The 18,062-nt window shown below is 41.4% G+C and overlaps 2 non-coding genes across 2 annotated transcripts; both read right to left on the bottom strand.

Annotated features, from left to right (window-relative positions):
• Positions 1-1,864: 1,864 nt before the first annotated feature.
• On the bottom strand, positions 1,865-1,938 carry trnak-cuu (transfer RNA lysine (anticodon CUU)). Its single transcript has one exon. It is a non-coding gene; the product is annotated as a tRNA-Lys (tRNA).
• A 1,001-nt stretch (positions 1,939-2,939) lies between these two features.
• Positions 2,940-3,013, bottom strand: trnak-cuu (transfer RNA lysine (anticodon CUU)). Its single transcript has one exon. It is a non-coding gene; the product is annotated as a tRNA-Lys (tRNA).
• Between the last annotated feature and the right edge of the window lie 15,049 nt (positions 3,014-18,062).

Below are 18,062 nucleotides of genomic sequence, written 5' to 3'. Positions count from 1 at the left end.
CTTCCGCCAGAAGATCAAGCACATTCATGCTATTCATTGGTTAGGGATCGAGTCTCTTGCAGTTTTCAATTCTAGTTTAGGATATAATCTAGACAAATTGATGGATTCAATACAAAACATAATTTTCTCATCAGCTGTAGATGTTTGATTGGTGTGTTTGAAACCTACGTTATATAAATGTTCTGATGTTTCCTTTAATAAAGAGTCTTTTAAGCTAAGAATTTGATCAGCATGCTGGTGCTCAATTCCTAATCTTAAAAACTCCATAGCCCAACGTAGGGCTCCAACCCACGACCCTGAGATTAAGAGTCTCATGCTCTACCGAACTGAGCTAGCCATGCATTTTCCTTAAAACTTCACATAGCGATGGAGATGTTAGAATGCAAGAATATGTTTCATGAGAAGTAAAGCCCTCTAGTATGAAAACAACCTAGGTCTGAGAAAATGATCAGTTTACAGAGTGAGTTTTACCCTTAACGTTTTTGACCACAAGTTCCTTGAACAAAACCATTCTGAACCAGGCTGCCTAACTCTTCCGCCAGAAGATCAAGCACACTCATGCTATTCGTTGGTTAGGGATCGAGTCTCTTACAGTTTTCAATTCTAGTTTAGGATATAATCTAGACAAATTGATGGATTCAATCCAAAACATAATTTTCTCATCAGCTGTAGATGTTTGATTGGTGTGTCTGAAACCTACGTTATATAAATGTTCTGATGTTTCCTTTAATAAGGAACAATTTAAGCTTTAGTAGAACTAAGACTTTGATCAACATGCGGGTGCTCAATTCCTATTCTTGAAAGCTCAATAGCCCAACTTGGGGCTCAAACCCACGACCCTGAGATTAAGAGTCTCATGCTCTACCAAACTGAGCTAGCCGGGCTTCTTCCTTATAACCTCCCATCACAATAGAAACATCAAAATGCAAGAATATGTTTAATGCGAAGTAAAACCCTCTACTATGAAAACAACCTAGGTCTGAGAAAATTATCAGATTACAGAGTAAGTTTTACCCTTATCGTTTTTGACCACAAGTTCCGTGAACAAAACCAGCCTGAACCATCTTGCCTAACTCTTTCGCCAGAAGATTAAACACATGCATGCTTGTTAATTGTTATGGATTCAATCTGTTGCAGTTTTCCATTATAGTTAAGCTATATAAACTAGACAAATTGATGGATTCAATATATACATAATTTTCTGATCAGCCGTTGATGTTTGATTGGTGTGTGTGATACCTATGGAATGTATATGCTCTGATGTTTCCTTTAATAAAGAGTCTTTTAAGCTAAGAATTTGATCAGCATGCTGGTGCTCAATTCCTAATCTTAAAAACTCCATAGCCCAACGTAGGGCTCCAACCCACGACCCTGAGATTAAGAGACTCATGCTCTACCGAACTGAGCTAGCCATGCTTTTTCCTTAAAACTTCACATAGCGATGGAGATGTTAGAATGCAAGAATATGTTTCATGAGAAGTAAAGCCCTCTAGTATGAAAACAACCTAGGTCTGAGAAAATGATCAGTTTACAGAGTGAGTTTTACCCTTAACGTTTTTGACCACAAGTTCCTTGAACAAAACCAGCCTGAACCAGGCTGCCTAACTCTTTCGCCAGAAGATCAAGCACACTCATGCTATTCATTGGTTAGGGATCGAGTCGCTTGCAGTTTTCAATTCTAGTTTAGGATATAATCTAGACAAATTGATGGATTCAATCCAAAACATAATATCCTTATCAGCTGTAGATGTTTGATTGGTGTGTCTGAAACCTATGTTATGTATATGCTCTGATGTTTCCTTTAATAAGGAACAATTTAAGCTTTAGTAGAACTAAGTCTTTGATCAGCATGCTGGTGCTCCATAGCCCAACGTGGGGCTCGAACCCACGACCCTGAGATTAAGAGTCTCATGCTCTACCGAACTGAGCTAGCCGGGCTTCTTCCTTAAGACCTCACATCACAATAGAAACATCAAAATGCAAGAATATGTTTAATGAGAAGTAAAACCCTCTACTATGAAAACAACCTAGGTCTGAGAAAATTATCAGATTACAGAGTAAGTTTTACCCTTAACGTTTTTGACCACAAGTTCCGTGAACAAAACCAGCCTGGACCATCTTGCCTAACTCTTTCGCCAGAAGATAAAACACATGCATGCTTGTTAATTGTTATGGATTCAATCTGTTGCAGTTTTCCATTTTAGTTAAACTATATAAACTAAACAAATTTATGGATTCAATATATACATAATTTTCTGATCAGCCGTTGATGTTTGATTGGTGTGTGTGATACCTATGGAATGTATATGCTCTGATGTTTCCTTTAATAAAGAGTCTTTTAAGCTAAGAATTTGATCAGCATGCTGGTGCTCAATTCCTAATCTTAAAAGCTCCATAGCCCAACGTAGGGCTCCAACCCACGACCCTGAGATTAAGAGTCTCATGCTCTACCGAACTGAGCTAGCCATGCTTTTTCCTTAAAACTTCACATAGCGATGGAGATGTTAGAATGCACGAATATGTTTCATGAGAAGTAAAGCCCTCTAGTATGAAAACAACCTAGGTCTGAGAAAATGATCAGTTTACAGAGTAAGTTTTACCCTTAACGTTTTTGACCACAAGTTCCTTGAACAAAACCAGCCTGAACCAGGCTGCCTAACTCTTTCGCCAGAAGATCAAGCACACTCATGCTATTCATTGGTTAGGGATCGAGTCGCTTGCAGTTTTCAATTCTAGTTTAGGATATAATCTAGACAAATTGATGGATTCAATCCAAAACATAATTTTCTTATCAGCTGTAGATGTTTGATTGGTGTGTCTCAAACCTAGGTTATATAAATGTTCTGATGTTTCCTTTAATAAGGAACAATTTAAACTTTAGTAGAACTAAGACTTTGATCAACATGCGGGTGCTCAATTCCTATTCTTGAAATCTCAATAGCCCAACGTGGGGCTCGAACCCACGACCCTGAGATTAAGAGTCTCATGCTCTACTGAACTGAGCTAGCCGGGCTTCTTCCTTATAACCTCCCATCACAATAGAAACATCAAAATGCAAGAATATGTTTAATGAGAAGTAAAACCCTCTACTATGAAAACAACCTAGGTCTGAGAAAATTATCAGATTACAGAGTAAGTTTTACCCTTAACGTTTTTGACCACAAGTTCCTTGAACAAAACCAGCCTGAACCAGGCTGCCTAACTCTTTCGCCAGAAGATCAAGCACACTAATGCTATTCATTGGTTAGGGATCGAGTCTCTTGCAGTTTTCAATCCTAGTTTAGGATATAATCTAGACAAATTGATGGATTCAATCCAAAACATAATTTTCTTATCAGCTGTAGATGTTTGATTGGTGTTTTTTAAACCTATGTTGTGTATACGCTCTGATGTTTCCTTTAATAAGGAACAATTTAGGCTTTAGTAGAACTAAGACTTTGATCAGCATGCTGGTGCTCAATTCCTATTCTTAAAAGCTCCATAGCCTAACGTGGGGCTCGAACCCACTACCCTGAGATTAAGAGTCTCATGCTCTACCGAACTAAGCTTCTTCCTTATAACTTCACATCACGATAGAAATGTTAGAATGCAAGAATATGTTTAATGAGAAGTAAAACCCTCTAGTATGAAACAACCTAGATCTGAGAAAATGATCAGATTACAGAGTAAGTTTTACCCTTAACGTTTTTGACCACAAGTTCCGTGAACAAAACCAGCGTGAACCATGTTGCCTAACTCTTTCACCAGAAGATCAAACATATGCATGCTTGTCATTTGTTAGGGATTCAATCTGTTGCAGTTTTCCATTATAGTTAAGCTATATAAACTATACAAATTGATGGATTCAATATATACATAATTTTCTGATCAGCCGTTGATTTTTGATTGGTGTGTGTGAAACCTATGGAATGTACATGCTCTGATGTTTTCCTTTAATAAGGAGTTTTTTAAGCTAAGACTTACATTACATGAAAGTTAAGTTTCTATGAACTTGAACCATTGCAAACCATTTCGACACTGTTAATCTGAGCAAAATGGAAATGTAACACCATCTGATTCTTCTATCTAATCCTGCTTTGCTGGAGTATAGATTGCTCCTCAAACAATATTCTGTCCAGTTCAATTTTTACTTGTACAGCACCAAATCATAATATATGTTATCTCAAGGCACTTTACATAGTTAGTCGGTACCTTCGGGGATGGCTGTGGCTGAGGGGGTAGAGTGGTCGTCCTCCAACCTGAAGGTCAGTAGTTCGATCCCCAGACTGACCCATCTGCATGCCGAACTGATCTTGGGCAAGATGAGGAACCCCTAATGGCCCCCCATAGAATAAAAAAGGTTTATATACTGTGCTCTCAGATTTTTAATCTGTATTTGTCTAATATGTGCAATATTGTACATAGGCTACAGTTAATTAAATTGTTATGTATATATGTTCACACATTCATGTTTTTTATTTTATTTTGTTATATTGCAGCCATATGCAAAATAAAATTTAAATCCATTTCCCCCTCATCAGTCTACACTTTGTCTATAATGACAATAGTGAATATTAAAAATATTTGCTGATTAAATGTGTATTTCAAAGGAAAAACTAAAATATCCCACTGACAAAAGCATCAAACACATTACTCAGTAGCTATTTCCATGTTATCTTGGATGTGTGCCAAGGATTATTGTCCTGTTGTAAGGTGAACCTTTGAGGACTCACTTGTGACAAGGTGGCTAATTCTGAAGTAGCTCCAAAACATTACCACATGCCATTAACAGCCCAATACAGGCAGGTTTACTACAGGCACTGTACTGATACGTGTAATGCATATAAAGTATATGAAAGTATAACCTGTACACAGCCAGTACATTACAGATCTAAATGTTAAATGTAATACACACTTTTAGATTTTCTGGACCAATCAGGGTACAAACCACGCTTTGTTCCATATTATTTTCTCGAAACATCTGTTGACTTTATATATGAATACATTATGTGTACATTACACGCTAGATGTCTCCTGAGTAAGACTGTAATAAAGTTTCCAACTTGGTTGACCCAACCATCCACCCTGACCTCTTCCAAAAGAGGTTTGGTGACAATATGTGCTGTTTTCAGATGCTCTCACATTAAAGTTTACCTTCTAATATATAGCCCCTATTGAGAATTTCTGGAGCTCAGTGCATCATTAAAGCATCTACACTAATGTCGAACAACTCCTGTCTTGGTTACTTTTTAAGTGCAGAAATTTTACATATAACTAGTAATGCACCGATTTATCGGCCGAATATCGGTAGCGGCCGATATTCGCCTCGTTTACTGATATCGGCTTATCGGTAATAAACTTGACTTTCACCGATATCATTGGCCGATGTTCATATTTGTGGTAAAACCGCTGGGCACGTGCCGCGGCTGGGGGACCAGTCGCTCCGTCGCCCTCCTCTCCTCGCCGCCAGAGGCTCACTGTGTGGCAACGGGAGGTCCTCATCCGGTGGCGCCTCACAGCGTCGCTGGTGCGGGGGCTTTCTTTCTCTTGGACCGCGGGGCGGTGTCCATCGCCGGCGCGGAAGGCGGGCCGTTGGAGGGGACTGGGTACGCGGTCAGCGGCGGCCACTCTGGACGCTTGTCGGGCCCTTCTCGCGCATCACCTCAGCTACGGCGACCGCTGGGGGAACCCTCTGTTCGCGCGGGGGGGGCACCCTGCGGTGCGCCTCGGCTGGCGCCTAGCAGCTGACTGAGAACTGGTGCGGACCAGGGGAATCCGACTGTTTAATTAAAACAAGCATCGCGAAGGGCCACGGTGGGTGTTGACACGATGTGATTTCTGCCCGACACTAAAAACAGGTAAAACTGAGGAGGGCTTGTTAAGTTATCTTGACTCACGCAGTGTAACTTGGCGTAAAAAGTATGAGCGTAGCGTCTGTTTAAGTACTTTATTCTCATGGGCATCGGCTCTATTCATCCGTCTCATGCACAGGTAACAAGGGAATTGACAACATACGTCATACACACAGAAGCCGTAACACATCTAATAAACGGGCAATACTGCTACCATAAATCAATGAGAAGAGCGTTCTCTACAATGATACTTTAACAGGGCTGTTTTAGACAGGGTAAAAAGGTGCTGTTTTAAATTATCCTTGTGGTATTTTGACCAAAATATGTTAGTCATTTCATTAAGATCCCAAGGAACCATTTCAACTTGCGGTAAAATGGGTATAATATGTCTCTATTAAATAAAGTTTAGTTAAATCAAAGATTGTTTCATAAATCTGATTCAAGTTGTGCTCATTAAAAGATAAGAGTGATGAAGGGCTGAACATTTTTTAAATAGTGCTTTTTAAATAATTATTTAATTATTTTTCTGGCACAAAAGGGTGAATGAATAACAACAAAAAGAAAATAAACAAATATCGGTATCGGCTATCGGCCAGATTGTTATTTTAAATATCGGTATCGGCCAAGAATTTCCATATCGGTGCATCCCTACATATAACATTAAGGTTGGATTTCAGGAAACCTTAAACATTAGTATTAGAAAAGCTACAAATAATTTAAGTATTAATAACATTCAGACAGACTTGGACCAATGCTGTGATGTATTTCACAGTCTATATGTTAGAAAAAACTTAAAAGTAGTATAAAGGAATTTAAATAGGCAGAGCATACATTTTTGCTTCTACACTTTGTTGTCGTTTAGTTGTCCGACAGTGCAGACAGCATAATGTACGGCTTTCATAAGAAAGCCTCACAAGCCCATGCAAATAAGTGTGAAATTGCAAAAAAATATACATATGTAAATTACATTGTGTTAGGGAGGAAATTCATTATTTTCCTGGCTGAGGTTGTGAAAGGCTGAAAACACAAAATCAGAGAGAAACAGAGAGAGGGGTTACAAAAAAAAAAGGGCAGCAGGGGTGAAACAAAGCTGGTGCATCAGTGAGAAGAAAAAAAAATGTTTTGATTCTGTTCACTACAAACCCAATGACACCAGACTTTCTTCTTTGCTCTTAATGAACAACAACTGCTGTTAGATGCCTTATTACCTTTTTGATAAGCACATTTTGGGTCACTGACAATGATATGATGCTTGTCTCTTTGGGAGCTCCAGGCTCTTTTTAGCAAGTTTTGTTTACTTGCACTTAGGGAGAGTGTTGGAATGTCTCAGTTTTGACATACTCATTTTAATCTGCCCATTATAAATATATGTCACCCTTCCTCAATATTATGAAATAGCAACTTAAATACAATACATTACATGAAATTATCAACAACAAGTTTAGCAGTCCTGTGTGGATGTACTGGGCACAGTGGTGATATCAGCTTTAAACCAGAACTTCAGCATATTAGTTTAGGTTGATTATCTAATTAGGTGCAACTGAATATCTTATATATATATATATATATATATCTTTATTTGGTCATAAACCAATGTATTAGACATATTGGGATTCCTACCTGTGCATCAGTGGTGCAGAATGAAAAATCTTACATTTTGTCCTGAGGTGAACATAACTGCCCAACTCTGGACCAATCATCATTGTCAGCAGGCACTGAGAGAGACTCAGTGAGATCAGAGCTCGTTCACGTGAAGCAGCCGCTCAGTGACTTACCGCCTGCTTCTTATCAGTGGAAACAGTGAAAACACAGAGTTTCTCTGGTCACAGCTGATCAGAGATCTGCGCTGCAGCATCTTGATCAGAGCAGAAGCTGCAATTGGTTTGTACCGAGCTTCAGTGTCTGTGTCCGCCTCCAGTCTGACCTGGTCTCATGTTTTGTTTTAATATTTCGTCAACTAAAATATGCGTCACATCCTATTACGTCCTGGCGCTCTTACCTGCAGGTTGCTAATCTATAGTGTCCGACCCCCGGCCTCGGTAAACTAACCAGGGACAAATCCCCCAAAAGAAATGTCTGGGAGGTAAATAGAGAGTTTAATTCTGCGTGGACAGATTAATTTGCTTTCACTGCCAACGATGCAGGTTTACCTGTATGCTTGATATGTGGCGAGGAATTAGCAAACAATAAGAAATGTCATGTTGAAAGACATTTCCAGAGCGAGCACACAGCATCTGCTGAAAAGTACCAAGCTGGAGATGAGCAAAAAAAGCATAGTTCTGTGTTTCATTTATTTCAAAGTAGGCCTACACATGTATTATGTTCTCCTCTTCATAAGAGTTTGGTGTTATCCTTTTTTGTAACAGGTTAAAATAGCAGTTAAACAGTTTTTTTATTGTCGTTCTATAATTTAATAAATGCAACAAACTATAGTTTTTATATATATTGTATAACTATATATATAACTTTATAACCTGTGTTATCAAATATTTTTTTGGCTCCAAGAGGGGAAGAGGGGGCAAAATGGCTCTTTCGATAGTAAAGGTTGACTACCCCTGAGTTAGTATGACACATACACTAACTCACTCACTCACATGTCTCCCTTTCTCACACACACTCACACACACACAAGTCTCCATTTCACACACACTTATTTACTCACTTTCTCTCTCTTTCTCTTTCTCTCTCTCTCTCTCTCTCTTTCTCTCTCTCTCTCTCTCTCACACACACACACACACACACACACACACACACACACACACACACACACACACACATAGTCAAAATAGATTATTTTTTTTTGGGGGGGGGGGGCCTCAAAACTGTTCTTTGCCCAGGGCGTCCAATTAGCCAGAACCGCCCCTGATTGTCAGAGCTAGATCAAAACCTAGATCTTCTCATCTGACCATGAATAAAGCTATACAGCAGATTGTCCACTTTCCTGAAGGTTTATGATTCGATCCACGGATCTTCCAGTCCACAAACCGACATGTCCTTGGCCTTGGGCAAGACACTGAATCCTAAATTGCCTGAATTTATGATAGAGAAAATCTGTGATGTCGGGTGAGTGTGTAATTGGGTGACAGTGTACAGTGCTTTGAGGGGTCCATTTTACAAGAAAAGTAGTAGACAGACTGGCAACAAAGAAGCACTGGGCAACAACAAAACCTCCAACTGCCCAGTTAACATTACAGAGGAAGTCACCAACTGTGGTGCAAAGCTCACAATGTCAACTCCTGGCATCTTCTTCTCTGCAGTAGGCTGATTAATATTGTATTGATATGTAGTAAAAAATTATACAGAGACCTAGTTATGGTTGTAGAAAGCAACATGAAACAATTGTACAGTTAAATCATCAAAAAGCCTCAAATGTTACAGTGTTCTGATTATTATGAAAACTCTTTTTTAACTGCAGTGGTAAACCTGGTATTTTTTAAGGCAAAAGACTGATGATTTTCTACATTTTCCTCTATATCTACAAATCTCTTTAAGACTAACAAGTATTGTCAGTGCTTCTAAAACCCGATCGAAAGTATTCCTCTGAGCCTTATAGCTTCATTGTAGTAAAACCAAATACATCAGTGAGTCACACTGTTGCCCTGGGTGACATCTTTCTTCATTATGAAGAACATCTATTTAGAAACACATCCATACACTAATAACTCATCTTTAGAGACTGCGACAGAGAGTCAATATTAGTCTGTAGAGCTGATTAAAAATAAACTATACTGCCAATATTTTTGTGAGGAAAGAACGCAATGCCATCCAGTGCAACAGTGTGGTTCACAAAACAAATTTATTTTGTAGGCAGCTATAAGATTGACAGTAAAGTTAACAGTTATCAATTGAAAATAGCAACGCTAAGTAGCACCCATGAGGCCTGTACTATGAAAGGAGTTTAACCTAAACAATGATTTAACTCTGGCTTAAAGGGGACATATTATGAAAAATCCACTTTTGTAGTGCTTCTACACGTTAATGTGGGTATCTGGCATGTCTACCGTCCCAAAAACCCAGGAAAAAAAAAACTCCCGCGATTTGTTGTGGTTCCTCTATGTAAGAAACTATACCATAGAGTGCGTCGAATGGGAATACGACCAGAATTGACGTCACAGTCAGTCTACATGGCATAGCCCCCCACCCCCCTGGAGGCGGAGATCTGGTGGAGGAGGAGACCGGGTTACGTTACGAGCCACAGCACCCTCCTCAGCTCGAGGCGGCGGGTGTTAGCTGGGAAGCTAGCCGAGGGGGGACGCTAACCAGCCGGTGAGCGGGGTGAGAGGCGGAGATCTGGCCGAGAAGCAGAGCCTGCGGTCAGGGTAAGTCACATGCCAAAGCCCCCTCCTCAACTCGGGCTCGTTAGGTGATATCGGGCTGTGGCTCCATGTCAGCGGCTCGCTTCTGGTGGACCTGTTGGTGTTTGTTTACGGTTAGCAGCAGGGAGCTAACGCTAGCTTGCTGTTAGTTTATGTTTAAAGTTGCTTCAAATGGCTGCTCGTGCACTTTTTTACAGCAGTATTGCATGTAGCAGCCCACCCGGGAAGCAGCGGAGATCTGGCCGAGAAGCAGAGCCTGCGGTCGGGGTAAGTCACATGCCAAAGCCCCCTCCTCAGCTCGGGCTCGTTAGGTGATATCGGGTTGCTTGACCCATGTCTGCGGCTCCCTTCTGGTGGACCTGTCGGTGTTTGTTTACGGTTAGCAGCAGCCGCCTGACTGATCGCCCCATGGACAGGGGAGCGTTGACAGTGCGTGTCTCGTGTCGCAGTGAGTGTCTTCAACTAGAAAAGCTGTTGTTTTGTTTCGGTACTTGACGGTGAAATGTAAGCTAGGTGGCGTTAGCCTCATAGCAATCAGTGCCCAGCTTGCCGGCCGGCGTCTGCGGCATCGGCAGCGGGCAGCCGGCTGCTCGGTGGTGGGTTGGTCTCCGGCTGTACCCGGGCGGCTCACTGCGAGGCTGGTGATGTTCCCGCTGACTTCACACACCTGAGAGCCGGACACGTCTCACCGGCTCAGGGTCCCCCACGTCTGCAGGGTATGTCTCATTTTCATCATTGATCATTATCGATCTGTGACAAATCTCCAGCCTGTGTGTCCCCTGTGTGTGTCCCGCTACGGTTAACAGCAGCGGGCTAACGCTAGTTTGCTGTTAGTTTGTGTTTAAAGTTGCAGCACTTTCTGGAATGGCTGCTTGTGAACGTATTTACAGCAGTTTTGCATGTGGAACCCCGGCCGGGAAGCATCTGACTGGGAGGTGGGGGGAGAGATCCCATTTCGGGTCCGGAGTGGAGGAAAAATGCTCTCGGAGTCGTAGCTTGTGTGTGTGTGTGTGTCTGGCGCCCCGTGCATGCAGCAGGTATAAATAGAAAACAATGCACTCGGAGGCTAACCCGAGTCGGCTGCATTGTACACGTGCTAAGGCGCTCGCTCAGCGGACAGCCTCTCCTGTGATGCCCGGGCTGCGAAGCGGAGGAGGAGGAGGGGGGGGGGAGAGACCTGCGCCTTATAACTTTTGTGGCCCGTACAGATTTGCTCCACGCACCCCGAGCTGCACGAACCGGTGCCGGTCACCAGCAGCTTGTTGCCGCCTCCGTCGCTCGCTTTAAAATAAACACATACCCGAAATATATGTGTAGGACAGTGACTTAAAATGATTTTAACAACCTTAAATATGCTAAGGGCAGATTTAAGACGTGAAACTGGATGTGTGTGCCTGTGTCTGTGTCTGTTTCTGTGTATGGGTGTGTGCGCACGCTCAGAATATATGGCCTGTATGAATAAATATACACAGACAATTATATAGTGTATACACACATATCTAATGCATGTATTTAAATAATGTACATATTTATCAGAAGGTGTAGTAGTTTGAAAATTGTAGCTTCAATGAAGAAACACAACAAACAGATACAGAAATATATGTGTAGGACAGTGACTTAAAATGATTTTAACAACCTTAAATATGCTAAGGGGAGATTTAGGAAGTGAAACTGGATGTGTGTGTGTGTCTGTGTGTGTGTGTGGGTGTGTGCGCACGCTCAGAATATATGGCCTGTATGAATAAATATACACAGACAATTATATAGTGTATACACACATATCTAATGCATGTATTTAAATAATGTACATCTTTATCAGAAGGTGTAGTAGTTAAAAAATTGTAGCTTCAATGAAGAAACACAACAAACAGATACAGAAATATATGTGTAGGACAGTGACTTAAAATGATTTTAACAACCTTAAATATGCTGTTGGGCAAGAGTCCCTACTGAACTAACCATGTGGCAGAGTCCACACAATTGGTTGTAAAAGTGAGGCCTGTGAGCCAAGATGAAGTCAGCTAAAGTTTCCATCTAAGATCAAGCATGGAGATTGTATCTCCTCTGGGGGTAAATTAATCCCTGGGGTTTCCCCAGAAACCCCTGCTCTGCTCCTGGCCGTTCCCACTCTGATCTGACCTCTGACACTCAATTGGCTTAAAGCCAGCATCATCCCATGACCACACCTCAAGGAGGCTGGCCCTCCTCAGGTTAATAAAAGCCCTGACACCCCAAAAATCGCAGCCATTCTCCCTGCTAAGGACTTCGACCAGGGCCCTTCCGGGTCTCCAGATGTTCCAGCTCTAAAGGGGGCAACTTTAACTTTTAGCTTATCAGCCATTTCCTGCTCTCTGAAGACGTCAATAGACCGTTCCCGGTCTAGCTAGATGATTTAGTTGCTAAAGGGGGCAACATCCACAAAAGTTTGTTCTAGCTTCTATTTTCTTTTTTCTTAAGTCAACACTTATTTTGAAAGACTATTTTTGTTTTTAACTTGAAAAGGCCACGCAACAGGAAGCTCATTCGCCGGCCGAGACAAAGACTTTTCTTTTCCACGATCTCCAAAACAACTGTGCCACCGCTGTTCATCACTGCAGAAGAACGACGTCATCCCGTTGAGGAGCAAGACGAATCCGCTCCTATTCGGCCCAGTCGACGCCGCTGCCACAGAGGAACCAGCGCCACCGAGCTTGAGCGGCCACGATCATTCACTGGACTTCCGGAATATCCGCGCGACACGCGCATGCAACACTGTGAAGGTCACAGTAAGAGGCTTTATTGTCTGGGCAGAGACTAGTATTTATACTTAGCGTGTCATTTTACTTGAGTGTATGTTTGTTTGAAGATTGCGGATCTATTTTTTTTTGTCCGTGTTTAAACACGGCAAACGATACGTCACTTCCGGTTCCTTTGTACCGTCTTGAAATGTTTTAAAGTGCCTCTCGCTGGACAGAGAGCCTCCGGCAGCACTGTTATCGTCCGACTAATGTTTTGCATAGACTTAACCTGTTAAAAGATCGGTACACAACTCCAATTTGTGTACTGAGTGGTGAAGTCACTGTAGCTTGTCTCAGACAATGTTTCTGATCTCTCTCTCTCTCTCTCTCTCTGATCTCTCTCTCTTTTCTCTTAAACCTGTTGTTACACACGTCCCGACCTACACTTATACATTTCATGTTACGTGGATAAATCTAGATTGAAAAGAGACTTAATTCATCTCGACGCCGTTGGCGCCAGAACCAGGAGATAAGAAATCTCTTTGTCTAAAAAGTTCCTTTGTGTAACTGGCGACCGACCGCCATCTTGTCTTCGACCTCATGTCGTCACCGGGGTCATAAACCTCCATCTTGAGCGTAACATCTTGATCTCGGCATGACTACGTCACCACGTGATCGCGTCATTACGCCCTAGCCACTCCCCTTTCTCTCCCTTTACACACACACAGAGACACAGACAGGCAGACACACACGACCACACACACACACACACACACATGGATACTCAGTATTACATGTGTGACAATTGTGATAAGTGCTGCTGCTGCTGTTGTCATCTTTGAAATATTGGAGTTTGTTAAATGAAGAATCATTGAATAACATTAACTTTATTTCCCTTTTTAATAAATACTTTTGTAATTAAAGTATTTGTATTTCTGTGATTATTTGTACATATGTATGTGAATACAGCTGGATTACTATAGCCTGTGCTCGAACTTAAAACCCTTCATTGTTTATTATATAATCATTAATATTGAATATTGAGATTATTAATATAACGTATATCACTTGAGACTGATATTTAAAGATTGACTTGTTGGTCCCTCTAACCAGGGTGGTGCCCCGCAACGATAAGCAATAATTACAGATTGTTTCATTCTTAATTGATAATTTTATTGTTTTCATTAATTATTTAACCATTATTAATTGATAACCGTATCATTTCTAATTAATTATTTTACTATTCTTAATTAATAGCTTTATCATTTTTAATTATTTTTAATAAATCATTTTTATTTTAATAATCATTTTTCATGATTATTAATAATTAGCCAACGTCAAATCTACTACTACTATTGCACAACAATGCTAAGGGGAGATTTAAGACGTGAAACTGGATGTGTGTGCGTGTCTGTGTGTGTGTGTGTGTGCGCTCAGAATATATGCCCTGTATGAAGAAATATACACATACAATTAAGATTAAGATTAAGATCCATTTATTCGTCCCAAACACATGCACAGACATGCAAAGGCACACTCATGCAGGTAGGGAAATTTAATCTCTGCTTTTTACCCATCTGGTGCAGGACACACAGAGCAGTGATTATAGTGTATACACACATATCTAATGCATGTATTTAAATAATGTACATCTTTATCAGAAGGTGTAGTATTTTGAAAATTGTAGCTTCAATGAACAAACACAACAGACGGATACAGAAATATTTGTGTAGGACAGTGACTTAAATGATTTTAGCAACCTTAAATATGCTTAGGGGAGATTTAAGATGTGTCTGTGTGTGTCTGTGTCTGTGTGTGTGTGTATGTGTGTCGGGGGCGGGGCAGTGAGAAGGGGGATGGGTTGTTGATGAGGGGGAGGCGGGGCGGTGAGAGGAGGGGGCGGGGCACTCAAAACAGGTCAATCTGAGGAAGGCTGTTTTAGACAGGGTAAAAAGGGTGCTGTTTTAAATGATCCTTGTGGTTTTTTGACCAAAAAATGTTACAGACATTTCATTAAGACCCAAAGGAGCCATATCAACTGTGGTGAAATGGGCATAATATGTCCCCTTTATCAAAGGAGGTCCCGTTCGACCAAACCTTTGTTGTGTGTTGAAATGATTCTACGAAGGTGATTAAGATGCTGGTCAGTAAACTTAGTGTTACTACCTTGTCTTGTGTCCGACCATTTCCTGTGCAATTTCTTTATGAAAGTCAAGGTGTGCCCTTACTGCTCCGTGGTTGGCTGCACCCAGGAAGGCGTGGCCTTCCCTTATCTTTGCCAGCTACTTGTCTCCTATTCCTGGTGCCTGCTCCCTGATTGGTCGGCTGCAGTCCCCGCTTTACCAATCCTTGAGAAGCCAGGAACCAGGAGTATATAAACCCAGATGCCAGCTATACTAAGCTCAACAAAAATGCCTCTTGTGTTTTACTTCTATTCCATGTTAGCTAGTTTTCTGATCGTTGTAAATAAAGCATTCAGTTTATCACGGGCTTTACACTGCTGGAGACTGGGCCAGGCCATTTGATTAAAAAACAATTGTCACAGTAGGTGCATGGTTGCTGTCCTCTTTGCACAGTATTTTTTTTTAAATAGTTAGACCGTGAGGATTTTTGGTTCTATTTCTGATAGTGTTTTTTTAATTAGTAAACTCCTCTGGTTGTATTTATTGCTTTCAGTCTGACAGCATTCATCATCCATTTTTCCTTTATAGTTTGTCTCACCTCTTTCATTTCAGTAATCTTGCTCCAGACCTTTGCTAAATATATAACCTAATTTCACTGACAACATCTGGTTTTATGTCCCCCTTCCCCACACAAACAGTAGCTGACTGTTCACTTTCACCCAATTACAAACTCAACCGACATCACAGATTTTCTCTTATCACAACACAGACAAGACCCCTGCTTCTCCCTAAAACACACATTCACAACATATCAATTAGCTTGCTAAAGCTTAATTGTCAAGGTGGTCTAGGACTCCAGTAGCAGCATCCACACCTTTTGACAGGAAATGTCATCTAGTAGAGGCATCTCGTTTCCTATCTGCCAAGACCACAGTAATCCCAAGCTCTTTAAACCGCTGGCACAGGTGGCTGTCTCAGCATGCCTCAACCAGCGGTAGTCAGGGTGGTGGTTTAGCGGTTTAGTTTCAGCAGTGAGTTGAAATGAGCACAGCTTTCCAGATATATACACACACACAAACAGTATATATGATGGCTTAAAGACTTCCCAAACAGTTTGACAGTTTGAAACCAAAGGTAGCGTTAAGAGCAATGTTCAACCCACAAATTTAGATTTTTAATGAGATAAATGAGAGAAAATAAGCATTAATCTATTACATCAAATAATTCATATAATTTAAAGGGATAATCCAGCATTACAGCTAAATCCAGTAAAATTGAAGTAAATTAACACTTTTACAAACCTAAAAAACAACACAACATGCCTCCATACTGCTCCTCTGGTGTCATCCAATAAACCTCTCCATCAGCATTGTGGTGAGTAGATAATTAATGCATTTTCCTTTTAGGGTGAGCTATCCCTTTAAACCTTTACTCAGTTGTGTGTGTGTATGTGTGTTTGTGCATGTGCACGTGCACTGTGTTTTTCTGCATTGCCATCATCACGTTTTAAAGTCTGTTGCATTTTGGAGTTTTGCAAACCTGTTGTTGCAAACCTGCCACACACAGGAATACACATGCACACACGCAGAGGCTCAACATCTCACCCTGTCCACAACTCAGATAACTTGTCTGGATGCTTTATTGCTTTTTTGGCTCAACCTTTTTTTAAGTGATTGTCTCTGTCTGTCTCTCCGTCTGTGTCACTGTTTGTTGCTCAGATTTTCCATCTGCCTGCTTGCCTGTCTTTTTATCTGTCTGTTTATCTACATCTCTGTCCGCCTGTCTGTCTGTCCATTGCTCAGGTTGTCTGTCTGTCTCTGTGTCTGTAATAAAATCCAAAGAGCACATACCTCTGCCAGAGCTAACTCACCACGTTAAAGTGAAAAAAGTTAATTCCTGGATCCACCAGAAATCCAAACTTGTAATTGAATCTGCTGCAAAATGTAAACACTCATTGATATCAGTCCCCTAAACATGCATGTTTTTTTATTTTTCATCAAGATCCAAAAAAGGTTCTCCGAGAAGAGAAAAAAAGTGTTTTTATTAGTGGTGCACCGATGTATCGGCCCTACATCGGTAGCGGCCGATATTCGTCTCTCTTACTGACATCGGTGCATCGGTAATAAACTTGACTTTCACTGAAGTCATTGGCCAATGTTCATTGGTATTTGTGATGAAATCATGGTGTGCGGCCCGCCTCAAGGTTTTTTAGGGGGGAGGTGCTCATCTGCGGCGCCTCACGGAGCCCCTGGTGGGTGTTGACGCGATGTGGTTTCTGCCCAGTGCTCTGAATGTCAAAGTGAAAAAATTCAATGGAGCGCGGGTAAACGGCCAGAGTAACTATTGACACCAAAAACAGGTCAATCTGATGTTGGGACCTACAGCCACAGAGAACCATAAAATGAGGACTGGTGGAAGATTCCACTCCAGCCTAAAGTACGGGGGGGGAGCAGGCTACAGTTGAAACTGTCAATGACCCCTGCTGTGTCTCTAGCCGCGCCTCAGATTTTGAACTCTGACCCTCCTATTGGCCTAAGACCCTTAACCCTGCTAGAAGGCGGGAGTTACCTCTAAGGTGCTATTTAAGGGCAAACACACCGAAAATATTTCTTTCCAGTTCCACTCGAATTAGAGCTAGCATCTCCAGTTTAGTTCTCAGTGATTCACAGGACACAAAGGAAACAAACTTAACAGCTGTTTGATTTTTCATAAGTTTATTTTAAACTTATCTTTTCGTAGTTTCACTTTTAGTTTAAAGCTACTTTTTCTAATCCAGTTTAAGCTTAACTTATCCTTTTTTAGTACATCGTAAGCTTATTTTTCCTATTTTTACTTAAAGCTTTTAATCTGAATAGCGCGCGGCAGAAACTCCCCCTCACTCGCTGGCCGAGAACAGAGACACTTTCCCCGCTATCCACGGACAATCCGGCGACGGTTGTTCCTTCCTGCAGACGGGCAAAGACCTTGCCAAGGAGAACGAGAAGCATTCTCTCCGAGACGGGCAAAGACCTTGCCAAGGAGAACGAGAAGAATCCTCTCCGATTCGGCCCAGCGCAATCTCGCCGTCGCCCCCAG

The sequence above is a fragment of the Pleuronectes platessa genome, chromosome 21 (assembly GCF_947347685.1).
Source record: "Pleuronectes platessa chromosome 21, fPlePla1.1, whole genome shotgun sequence".
NCBI classification, from domain to species: Eukaryota; Metazoa; Chordata; class Actinopteri; order Pleuronectiformes; family Pleuronectidae; genus Pleuronectes; species Pleuronectes platessa.
This window is presented reverse-complemented; position numbering and strand designations above follow the sequence as displayed.